We start from the raw sequence: 13,516 nt of genomic DNA on the forward strand, positions 1-13,516 counted from the left end.
GTCAGCGACAATCGGAGTGAGAATTTAAAGCCAGGTGTACGGTAGGGAAGTGGCAAAGGCAGTAAGAAAGGCCAGGGTATGAGGGGGGCAGGGACAGCTCAGAAGATAGAATGGTGAGAAAAGAGTCAGGATATAGCAGGAAGTAGGTGAAAAACTGAAAAACTATGGAAGTCTCAGGAGAGTAGGAAATGTTCCTTCCGTAAGTGGGCTAGGCTCTCTTGCCCGATGACATTGTGCCTACTTTCATAGTACCTTCATTTACGACTACGCTTCCTTACAACATTCTGTGCACCTTTTACTATTGTTTAATATACCCACCTTGTGGCTTGTTGCGTGTAACCTGTGATCATTCTTGTTTTTATCCCTACCTGTTGTTGTTTTTGCATTATTGTCCTTCCTTTCCTTCCTAATGTAAAGTGCTCTGATATGCTCTGGGATCTTGTTCGCGCTATATAAAACTTTATAAATAAAATAAAATAAAATAAAATAATGAGCACAGTAAGGTGTAGAAAACAAGCAACTAGACTAACAAGTCATTTTTTGGAAGTGAATCATAAACCGGAAGATTTCAAATGGACATTTCTGGAACAACCAGATATCCCAGTTCATGTCACAAATATCTCCAAATTCCTCTTACTCAAAGAACAGAAGTGGGTGTACAAGTTACAGAGTGATAAAAGTTTTTGAATGACGCCACACCTTGGGTGATGCTTTGACAAGTGGACATCCCTCAGTTTTGTCATCATTATATACACCTTAGATTCACCACATGATGCTTCCCCTTTTGTACATTTATGCCAGATGCAATACAGATGGTCAGTCTAGCGTCTTAGCTAGCCCAGTGTGTGTTCTTTTTTGGAAATGATCAGGCAAGGACATCCACTTGACTCTTCAGAAGGTCTCCCGCTACCTCAATGTGAGAGATAGCATCTGTTTTTTATTATTTATGGCTGCTAGTATATAGACGTAAAAATCAAGCCAGAACAGGGGATTAAGGCTACTATGCCCGCACTGGTGACAAAATCCCTAGAGTAAGTGTGTGTCTAGGTGCAGGTAGTCTGGGATACAATCCCCTAGATCCCAATTTTCGAAAAACAAGAAACTTGTTTTACAAATCAAAGTTTGCTCAAGTTGACCCCGCACACTTAAACAGTAAATGTTACAATATCATTAATGTTGTTCACAATGTTCCAATATCTTTTCAGTCATTCTCCCAAGAATTCCAAAGTCAGGTTTTCTTCAGTAGAAAATTCTTTATTCTCAAGAAACTTTTAAGATCAATAGCCAACGCGTTTCGTCCGTGACCGGACTTCTTCAGGGCTTATTTAGAATTCTCTATTTAATGATGCTTCACAATGGTCTTCAAGCTTGAGGTATAAATATTTTCAATATGTCTAAGGATTATCGTGATCTCAAGGTCAATCAAGTTTCAGTATATATTTTTTGAGAAGATTAAAGTATTAGTGAAAGCCGCAAGTAGAGTATCGGCGTTCCGTAAAGCATGCGGTCGTCATACACAGAGGGCGACTTAGCCACCTGTCTCCAGGTTGCCCCCACGAACCCCAGTCCTGAAGAAGATCCGCACGGCCGAGGCTGTGAACTACCCTTGAGCCATAAGCCGGATCGAAAAGTCGACGCCATTGATTAAGGCCTAGACTAACCTTTTTTGTTATCCCTTATCGTGCTTAAATTGAATTTGTTTCTGCAGTCATACATGCAAATTGAATAGTATGCATATTTGTGTATAGCTAGGCTGCATATGATGGTAAATGATAACCGCTCATATTGCCTATTCAAATAATTATGTAATTTTTCCTCCTCTATGCCACTGAATTCTTCTCTTCCCTTTTACACCGAGCACCTCTCATTTTACCAGCACGTTCCCTCTTGGAGCAACCTCCTTTTTAAACTATTACTCCTTGAATATGAAAAGGTTTCTCCACCTAAAAAAAGTACATTAAATTGTTTGGTGGATACAATGCTTTTTGGTCTGTTTGTTGTATGTTTATTTTCGAAAAATCTGATGTTTTGAGTAAATTTGATTTAAGTCTTGGATAGGGGCTTGCCCTGAATTTTGGCCTTATGAACATAAGAATAATATTAACTATGTACTCTGACTAAATTGCTGCTGTGAATAAAGTTCTAGTAACACCAGAACAGGCACCAGAGCACAAGGATGACTGCAAGCAGGGAGGTTTGTTAATGCACAGGAAGGTGTCCCTTCCTGTACATTAACAAACCGAAAATGCCAGTTTGCTTTTTCCATGTGTGCTGCTACGTGTAGCACACATGGAAAAAGCAAAAACGAGAAGAAATAAAGTTTTTCTCCTCGTTTAGCCATAATTAAGACCTGATTTTTCTAGATCTTAAGCTTGGCGCTGCCACCTATTATCGGGCCCTTGATTATAGGCGGTAGCATCAAATTCAATGGGTGTTGCAGTGGTATGCCCACCGCAACACCCACTGCACGCCCCCTTTCACGCTAAGTTAAGCGCTCACGTAGCCCTATTCTCAAGGCAGCCTTAAGCCACTTAACGTGGCTTTAAGCCACGTTAAGTGCGTTAACACTGCCTTGAGAATAGGGCTCTGGCCCTATCGCCACTGGAACGTCATAAAAAGTGACGTTCCAGTAGCGATAGGGGGTTGAGAATATGCCCCTAAGATTCATGAAGCCCATTACAAACTTGTTTTCATACCCTAACTGTTTTTCAGGCAAATTAAAAGGTTATATTCATGAACAAGCCACATGACTTGAAAGTTAAAGGAAATGAACTGGCAAGAACATGGCAATGCGTTTTGATTTTATTATGGCAAGGGAATGGACGAGAACGAGAATACAGATCTGGAAATAATTGAAAAGTTGTAGGAAATTCTATATTTCTCTGAAATGCTGGTCATTTAAATGCTATCATTTCATATGTTACATGTACTGAAGAAAGCCACTTTGACAAAGTTGTTTTTTATTGTACAGGCTGTCTGATTAAAAATAATGAAAATAAATGCTGAGAAAAAAACATGTGAATAACTTAGTATAGGTTCAAGACACAGTAGATGACTGGCCTACGGGAACAATACGCCTTGGAGCACAAAAGCACAAACAAAGCACTGGGGAGGTGGTCAAAAAAGGCTTTCTTAGAATAGGACAGGTTAAGTGACTGAAAAAATGAACAGAATGAAGAGTGCCAAGCTGTTTGGGCTTGTACTTGGTGTCACCTGATTGACAATAGGGTGATAAGTAACTGAGAGCAATAACGTTAAGGAGCCAGTCAGGGATTGGGGGAGGGGGGTAGGATATCTTCTGCACTTAAGCTGTTCCATATCTGAACCTACAGCTAGCGATATCTTTGTTTGGTAATAATCTAAAATTGAGACGGGGTAAACAAAAAACTGGTATTGGAATTGGTGGAGTTGAGCAGTGAATGGAAGCCACTGGAAAAGAAGTGGAGTCAGTACACCTTAGGGCACAGAAACTAGAGGAAAGAAGCCGGCTAGTGTCACTGGGCGATCTTGACCCATCCCTGCAGGATTTGCTATGGCTGATGTGACTGGAGTGCACTGGAATGGCACATACCTGCTCACTGAGAAGTTGGATCATAGTGGTATGATGACGCAGTGCCACCATTCATTTATTTATGCTTAATGGAAAGTTAATCAATCTGTAACCCGCTTAACCTTTGCTTATCAGATTTATACATACTTACACATGATTTATTAATTATTTCACATACTATTTCACACATTATTCTATGAGTTGCTGTATATTTAGGTTTAGTAAACCGAATGAACCACATCGTTTTGATTCTTGACAATATTGTGAGTAGAAACAGAGAATAACATTCACTTTTTTGTATGGTTTAGGTGCAAAAAAACAGGACATGTTAGTAGGTAACTCTGAACTATTTCATTAAGGTGGGAGGTGATTAAATGAGTGTGATGTGGTCATCAAGAAACTGGATTTTAATTGTCTGCCTTGCATGAGCACAATCCATGAGACCTATCATTTTTGGTACAGGATAGAGAAAGATGAGGAGACTATAGAGGAGTCCATTACTGCACTCAAGAAGTTGTGTGCCACCTACAAGTTTGGAACACTCGCTGATGAGTTCATATGACATGAATTCCTGTTGAACTGTAAAAGCGACAAAATTAGGGAGGAAGTGGGGCTAAAGAATGAACCATCATCATTGCATGTTATTTCAGCTTCCAAAAGAGTTGAGCATATGTTGTGTTGTGTAGAAGACCTCAGAAACAGTGATGAAGAAAGAAGATATGACTGTGGTGGAAACACAAGTGGGTGAAAAGGGTGCTGGAAATTCAAAGGCAATTCTTTCCACTGTTGTCTAATTCATCACATGTCCAATAACAAAGAGTCCTGCAATTAAGACTGTTTTATTAATGTGCACACACGGGACATTTTATTAAGTGCCAAAGAAGCCAAATTGTGAAAATATTAAGTGAGGAAGTGGAATTGGAAAATGAGCAGTGGACAACTGTTTAGATGTTGTACTAGTTGGGAGTACAGTGGTGGAAATGATGTTTGAATTGTGCATATTCCTGGATGAGAACAAGCGATTGAGAGGAAAGTGCATTTTACATAACCATAGAAAATAAAGGGAGGACTGTGCCTGGCAAGATGCATGTAAGTATGAAAGGAGACAGCAATTTGGGATGGCCCACCAAAACGAATTAGAGGTGAATTTTTACACCAATCGACATCTTGAGGTGTGTATGTGGCAGTTGAAGGATTGGTGTAAAGAGTTTGTGGGTTCCTATTCAGATATGGTTCAGTCTGATTTTGGATGGCTGAAAGATGACATGTGTAAGATTAATGTGAAGAAAGGGGCAGTACACGTGACCTCTTTTGTCTGGAGGGCGCATATGAATCTGCAGATGGTGTTTCCTATTAATCTGAGTAGCCTGTGTGCAACAGGGGTGATTGTTCTTGGACGGCCATGGAATGGTTGACCCTAGTAGTGGTAGTGTACAAGGAAAGTGAAAAGATCTTTTTGTGTGTCACTCTGAAGGCACTCAATAGGGAGGTGATGGTTAAGCTTTCCCTCCCTAATATTGTTGGAATGTTGTCTACTCTGGAAGGTGCTAAGTTCTTTTTGATGTTGGCCTAGAATCTTTACGCCATCAAATAAAATTACACCAACACTCTCAGTTTATAACACGTAAGATGATGCATTTTGTTTGTAGTATATGCAGCATCAATTTTCCAAAGAGTTAGGGATTTATTTGTGGAGTGAATGGATGGCACTTATTGTTACCAAGATGATTTTCTTTGATTTTGGAAATACTTGGGCTGAGCATGATGTGAGGGCGAATGTGGTTTTTGATAAAATTAGGAGAACTGGCTTGAAAATGAATTTAGAGATAATGTTGTTTCAGTAATGAGGAGATCTCTTATCTGCACCATTTTATGTGAGATAAAAGGATGGTGCCCAAGAATGATGGATTTCTATAATTATTTCATTCACAGCTTGGATGATAACACTAGAACACTGAGGTGTTTATGCAAGAACGGTGTTGATTTTGTCAATGTGTGAAACAAAGAGTTTAAAATAATAAAGGGTGATCTGATGAATATCTCAAACTAGCAGGCCTTCGTGTTATTAAGAATTGTGCTTAAGGATGCCACTAGCAAGATGTTGTTGTGGTTTTAGTTTTGGATAGGACTGTGGATTAGATGTATTAAAGCCAATCTTAGCTACCTCACCAGGTGAAGTGTACTTCTTCAACAATGTTTTTTACCTACAAAAAAATTACTTAGTTGATAAATGGAGGATACAAAGAACAAGAGATGAAGAATTCATCTTTTTTCACACCCCCAGTAGTTACTAAGGAATGTATCACCTTTTCCCAAGTAAACCTTTTTGTCACAATAATTTTAATCTTTGATTATCAAGCCTATTGGCATTTCAGAATATGTGTGTGATCTTACAAGAATTGTGTTTTCCCCACTATTTTACCAAAACCTGAATTTCAGAGTTTGAATGTGGAGCTATTGCATGGCTAGTCCCTTGTAACACCTTCATCATTCAGGCTTTGTCCAATACTAAGGGCTCCTGTTCTTCAGAAGTTATGTTGTGGGATGCCTTAAGGGCCAGTGTTCAAGCAGGTGTTTTTGGTATCATGGCTAGAAAAAACAAGCCTTGATGTGCTGTTCCCATTCGCAAACCAAGGATGTACGATTTGCACACTGCTGGTTTGCAAATTGGAATGCAATTAAGATGCGACCTATGTACTTATTCACATCACAAATTGTAAATGCAAAGGGGGTAGCAAGGAGGCTTACATAATATGTGATACATTTCCTGGTCACGATTTCTGAACCCAAGTGTACAGTTCCCCTTTGCGAATCAGTTACCACCTCAATTCTGGGGTGATAAAGGACCACAGGAACACTGCTGCAGCCAATGGTACATCCCTATCCGAATCCCACATTTGAGGTTCTCTTTGATGCTCCTTCCTAATTGAAGTTGGCTTTCTCTTATAGCATTTCTGACAATAAATAAAATATACAATAAGGATAGAGCTTGCTGGAATATTCTTAAATACTGTGAGAAACTCTACTCTCCTTCTACATGGGTTGCGACAGCAGCTATTTTGAGAACCTTTATTTGTCGAACCTTTTGGTCACTAAGACTAATAGTGTGGGTAGATATTTAACTGAAGAAGCAATCTTAGTAGTGGTCCAATATATACAGAGAGTCAGAGAGCAGGCCCGGAATGGCTATTCTTCTCTCTATTACAAGTTCTGGAATTGAAAAGCTTGCAAACCTTTTTAATTCTATTCCATCACTTTCTGAGGGTAGGGGAAATACTGATTCTGTGATTATCTTCTGAGTCCGCTATGTTGGTCATTACCAAATCAGAAAAAGATCCCCAAATTACAGCAAATATTTTGCCTGATAGCCTACAGTAATCAGGAACCACCGGGCAAGCAGAATTTGAGTGTTGTAGGTCATTTAACTGAGAAAGGCAAGCATCAGATAATCTTGATGCTGAAAACGAATTTTAAACAGCTGTTTAAATTCCAGTTGTAGAAAAGTGTACACTCAAAGAGTAATTGCTGTGTAAACGTGCCCCAAGGTCTGTACCAGAGTTAGTGTGAAGGTTACTGGGTTCCAGTTGACTTTTCTGGCCAATTGCAGGGGAATGCGCAGCGGAAATGATCTAGTGGTTTATCCGAGTCAACCATTTTACTTTTGGACTTTGTCAGATGGGAGCCAAAGTTCTCTAGTGGGGTAAGGTTAGACACTGTGGCCAGCAAGGATTCCACGAAACTCAATATTCTGAATATAGAATCATGCTGCTGTGTCCTGTTTTGCCGCCAAATGGTCTGAATTTGAAATTTGTAACTGCCATGATCGCTTCACTGCTGGGATCAGTTGGCCAACATGTCTTACTTGCACTCTGTACCCTGTCTTTTTTCTGAAACTCCAAATGCTCCAACAGGGAAAGGCTTTGAGCTGTAGATGGGCAAGAATCCATGACTGGATAACTTCTTAGTGAAGTCCCACTGAAGCTTTGTTTCTTTGTGAAAAACATCCAAGCGAGATAAACCAAGAAATCTTGCATGTAGTGGTTTCACTGCCTTAAGGTGCCTTTGGCACTTTGTCACAGGCATCTTAAGAAGTGGAAAAACATTCTACAACCTATCTTCTCAAAATGCTAGATATCTTCCGCCTGGACGCCTAAACCTTTCAGAATCTCGAAAACAGCATACAGACAGGAGAATAGATGAACCACTTACTCCAGCAAGAGCCCAATCCAAGTCTCATCCCTAGGAAGACACCAGTAGGTTTTTTGTTCTACGCTTCTACCAATGCTAGTGGTGTACTGAAATCTATGTGGCGGGAGCCTGTCTGATAATAGACCTAGGCCATTGATATGTGATGGGACATAAACATATCCTAAGAAAATTTCCACTCTTTGATCACCCCTCTTTTGAAGATCTTGTAAATGTACTGCAAATCAATCCAGGAAAGCACTGTTCTGGGGTCATTAAAACTTAGCAGAATGCCACTCTACAGTTGGAGATTTTACAGAACTCCCATGGAGAGGTCTAATATAAGTAGGTGTCTCCCTGTAAGAAGCAGTGAAAAACCTACCTAAACTAGCTCTGTGTCTAGGTCACCTTCTGGCTATGAAAAAGCTAGCCTCAAAGGCAGGCTCACCCCAAACCTCAGTTGTAGTATAAACCCGTAACGGCCGCCACAAACAAAATGTTGTGGTTGGGTATAGGGATAAGGGGGACGCGGGAGGGAGAGCGCGGGAGAGTGACATGCAGGGGATCTTAAAAAAAAAATTCGGGAAATAACTCACTCAAATTGCCGCCCGCTCCCGCATCATGCTTGCTCTTGTATTTCTTGTAAACACTTACACCACCACGTCACAGATTCCCATCCAATCTCATGCAATCCCCACGCTCAGGGATTGGCCTGAGCATGCTGAAAAACGCTCAGCTCAGGGAGTCTGTAGGGGTTTCTCCAGCCCGCCTGTATAATGCAGCTGGGAGAAACCTAAGTGCCCATATGTGTTTTGGTCAGCCTGAGACATCCAGCCAAACACATATGCACACACCTCCTCCTGTGCCCTGCTCATCCCTGCACAAGTTGGCTTCAAATGAAAAACGATGCGGGAACATCATTTTATTTTTCATTTGCTGGCTCTGAGCCAGGCAGTGGAGCGACGCTCCTCCACCATTGCGGAGGAGCTCCCCCTGGTATAAACATGCTCCCATCAGAGTTCCTGCCTAGACTTTCAGCATGCATCTGATACCACTGTTCTATCACCTCCCTTTATATTCCTGAGTTACAAACACCTGGATTTATGTAAGAGCCAAAAGATGACAACATTCAGCAATTTAAAAATATCATAAAAGAGTTAAGAGGAGTACATTTATTCTGTATAAACAATTAAATGATGCAATACAAATAATGACACAATATAGTTTAAATGTTTATTCTATAAAGCTAACAGACATTTTGCTAGGCCAAAGGCTATTACTTTACGGGTGTCTGTAGAGACTTAAGAACCATATAACAGTACAACTCTTCCGTATATACAATTAAAAGATGCAATAAAAATTATTATACAATACAGTAGGAACGTTTAATCCATAGAGCTAACAGAAATGTTGCTAGGCTGAAGATTATTACTCTAGGGGTATGAGATAGTGGCCAGTACCAATAGGCCTGTACAGGGGGAATTATCCACTTAGCCTTCAAGTACTTGTAATGTGGGCAGAAAAACAGCAAATGGACAACGGATTCGGGTCTTTCTTTACAAGCTAGGTATTTATCAACAGAAGGTAGATCGGTTCGCCCCTTACCACAAAACAATTTAGTAGGAAGGGTCTTGTACCTGAATTGGAGGAAAAGCTCACATGCAAGGGGAGGAACGTTTTCATCAATTATTTCCTCAAAGAGCGGAGGGGTTTAAAATTCATAAACTCATGGATTAGCGAGCCACCAGAATTTCCTCAATCCCCAATTTCCTCAACAGTTCTCTCATGGTACTAAACCAGAGAATTGTAATTATCTTAGGCTGTATCAAAAGATCCCTAATCAGACCCCCCAGGATTGCGCGATTTGCCAAAAAAATCCCAAAATCTGCAATTTTGTGTAAATGCAGCGATTTTTACAAAAGTGGCTGCAAAATATCTTTTAAAAACAAACTGCAGTTCACCCTCTCTTTACTGGCTCAGTGCTACCACTGACCCAGTAAAGAGAGGGTGAGCAACAGGCCAGCAGGCAGCAGAGGTGTAAAATGCCTCTGCTCCCTGCCTTTGAAATGCAGCTAGCTCCCTCCTGAGCAATTAGCCTGCCACCTCACACGGCTGTGTACCCCCTGCATACTAACCCTTAAACTCCCACTTCGCCTATTGTTTTTTTTACCTACCCTCAACCTTCTCTGCAGCCACATCCCAGCCCTTCACCCCTGCTGCACTCCCTGCATAAGTAGTCTGATGCCAAAAAGAGCAGGTTTCATATTGTAACCTGCTCTCTTTGGTGTCAGATACACTCTGGTTCCAGGCTCTGCGCTGCCGGAGACTCATAGCACAGTCTCCACCAGTGACAGAGCACAGGCCTTTGGTATTTTTGTGGTGAGCACATTCTTTGCCCACCACAAAATACCACAAGTTTTGAGGGTTTGGGCCGCACAATTTTGATTTTTTTGCCACAAAATTTGCCACTCAAAACCACAAAGTCCTGGGGGTCTGCCTAATAGCAACTTGATATGGGGCACGTTCCTCAATTGTCCATAGGCAATGCCAAAACATTAAATGCTCATATTACAGCTTACGAGACAATTTTCTTTGAGTTAAATCAAGAAAGATTGGGACCAGAAGGTGCTAGGTGGTAAATTGGAGAGAGATCCTATGGAGCAATGTTCAATAGCAGTAAGGCAAACAGTGTTCCCACTGCCCCACAATTCTGCTCCATACAAGACTACTCATAGGAATTTGGCATTATATATTTCTAATACTGGAGCCACTTTTCTAGACACCGTGTTTCTATGGTTCTTGTTTATATGGGCAGTCTGCTGGATTAAGGACAGCTATGCTTTTTCTATATGAAACGTTTGGGGAGAGAAGAGCGCCAGCATTCCTCTTCACTGACGATATGTTATTAATATCAAGGGGCCCCATTAGGATGGCAGGAGGACTCCAGTCCACCGGCCACCCTCTATTTTGGGAGTTTTGACAGCACCGCCACTTTCTCAAGCATTTTGGACTGAACAACTTCCAGTACCCCCGGATTTTCCTCCTCCCAACCCCATCTAAATGTTTTCAAGTTACCAGTAATGAATAGCTTGCCCACATCAGTCCAGCCCCTAATATCGGGATCACTCTCTCCATGATTTGCTAAGGAAATGGTCAGAGTATTGTGGTCACTATCAGATCATGTAACCACTATCATGTCACACACAATGGGCCATAGGCTACGGTCAACAGTAATCAATCAGCTGGCATGGCCTGGTCAATTGAAGGTCATTTCACCATTCAGATCAGATATTATCCTTCCATTTGTGGCCCTCATATCATGCTGCAATGTAAAAGCCAACATCTGGCCTCCTCTCTTAGATCATCTAATCGTTGGGAGGTGCATTTATCTTGCTATTTGTGATCTGCTGTGTTTAGTGCTATTTCTTAATGCAAAATGCATCCTGCATCCATTTTGGATGCAAGGGTGTATTCTGTGCTAAGAAAATAACGTTTGAATGCCAGGAGTAAGTTGGGGGAAAATTCCACCCCAACAGCACATTTAGCACTATTTCTTAGTGCCACTGACTTCTTGTGCCCATTTTGGACACGAGTGGGGCATTTTGGATAAGAAAATATTGCTAAATTCTGGGGAGTAAGTTGAGGGAATATCCTGCCCCAAGTAAACATTTAGCATGCATGAGCAGCTGATCGCACTTGCTATTCATGTTCTGTTGCATGTAGCACTATTTCTCAGCGCAAAATGCATTCTCACACCCATGTGAGGGGACATTATTGCGTTAAGAAAAAGTGCTAAATGAAGAATCACGCTTCTCCCATTTATGCATAATCTCGCAGAATTTTGGGGTAATTCCGTGTGATTATGCTAGACTGAATTATGCAAGTTACTTCCGCACCGCAACATTTAATGAGATCAGTACCTCATTCCAGAGTGCTTACTCTGCTGCTTCCAAACATTGCTCTCCAAGTCATTTATGTTGTCACATGGCACGTGGTCAACTTGGGGAATGTAGAAGAGCGCAGGTTTCGATGTGTTTTAACTAACTGGAAGTGATTTGTGAAGTAATTGGGTGTCTGACCTTGAATGGACTTCATGCTAGCAATGAGGACTTTTGTCTTAATATGGACTTCCACCATGGCAAAGGGCAAAGTCAGGAGTGCACTGAAACCATGGTTGTATTTACTCAGACCACATGTTACTTTTATCAATCTATTGGCATTATTTATAGTTTAGCTGTTATCCTATGGGAGAGGTAGGCCTCACGGTACCGAAAAATTCGTTCATGAGATTTTTACTACTAGGACATGTAAAACGTAAAAGTACATGTCCAACTTTTTTAACACAATGCACCATGCCCTATGGGTGGTTTAGGGCATTCCCCAGAGGTGACTTGTATGTATTAAAAAGAGGGATTTATACTTGGCAAAATGTATATTTTTAAAGTTGAATTGGCAGTTTAAAACTGCCCAGTCTGCAATGGCAGGACTGAGACATGGTTTAGGGGTCCACTTAAGTGGGTGGCACAATATGTGCTGAAGGTCCACTTGTGCCATTTAACTTAGAGCCCTGGGCACATAATATAAACTTTACTAGGAACGTTTAGGTACATTTAATGTGCCCATCAGGTGTAAGCCAATTTTTCCATGCTTTAGGGCCAGATCACAAGTACTTTAGCACTGCTTTGCAGTGGTAAAATGCACAGAGTCCTGAAGCCAAAAAAACTAATTCAGCAAAACTCGAAAGTAGAAGGCAAAACATTTGGATGAAGACCACCCTAAGGCTGACAGGTCTAATAGGGCTGCATCCCAGTCCATCGTTATTTTGCACACCATATCACGTCAGTTTGGATCCAGCTGTATGCAATTCACTTTTGAGCCTGCTCCAATGGGGACAGTCCAGCCCGAACTGTCAGGACTAGGATGAAACCCATCCTGGATTGATTATGTTCCGGTGCAGGGATGACCTGTTGCATGGCAGTTTAGGCTGAACTGTTCGCATTGAAGCTGATTTGCATATGGCTGGGTCCACACTGAGGTAATACAGTGAGTACAATAATGCTGGTCTGGGTTGTGACCCCAAGTGATCCAGTGGCTGTGAATAATGCAAGCATTCCATCTATCAGTTTTGTGTATACTCATCTACACTACAGCACTACGAAGTGTAGTTGAAGAGGTGAAGTGAAATCTTAACTAGAAAGAACAACAATGGACTCATTCTGATCAATGCTGTCTTAACACATGGGTACACTGGGCATTTACCTGGGGCTCCCAAAGAGCATAGGGGCCCAATGCAGACCATAATTTAACATTACTTTTGCGTTAAACATTCCTATTCCTTCGAGTGGTTGTGTAGGCAGGGCCCAGTGTACTGCTTTGCCGGGGTACATATAATGCTTTTATGACTGCTCTGATTCTGATAGAAAAGGGGAGTCAATTACGTTGTCAACAATTATCTTTTATCATGTAGATACTCCGATTTGCCCACTCCAAGATTCCGGTAAGAAAATAACTTTGTTAATTGGTTGGTTGGTTGGTTGGTTGATAGCTTTATTTCGATATGCAGATATCATAAAAGCATTACAAAAATATATAAAATAGCACATCGTAAAAAAACTGTACAAGTTAAAATTGAGTCAAGTAAAAGTTTCCTGAATTATACAACAATAAATTATTTAAAAAAGGATTAAATTGATATAGACAGTCTTTTTAAGCGAATCAACCAAGCCCATTTTAAAAAATTTGGACACACCACAGACTATGGGGGAGGATGTGTCAGTTAAT

The 13,516-nt window shown here is 41.0% G+C and overlaps 1 protein-coding gene across 1 annotated transcript in view; it reads right to left on the reverse strand.

Moving 5' to 3' along the window:
* Window positions 1-13,516, reverse strand: part of VAT1L (vesicle amine transport 1 like) — a 1,045,598-nt gene that overhangs the window by 427,445 nt on the left and 604,637 nt on the right. The window lies entirely within an intron of this gene.

Source organism: Lissotriton helveticus, chromosome 12, assembly GCF_964261635.1.
Source record: "Lissotriton helveticus chromosome 12, aLisHel1.1, whole genome shotgun sequence".
In the NCBI taxonomy this organism is placed as follows: domain Eukaryota; kingdom Metazoa; phylum Chordata; class Amphibia; order Caudata; family Salamandridae; genus Lissotriton; species Lissotriton helveticus.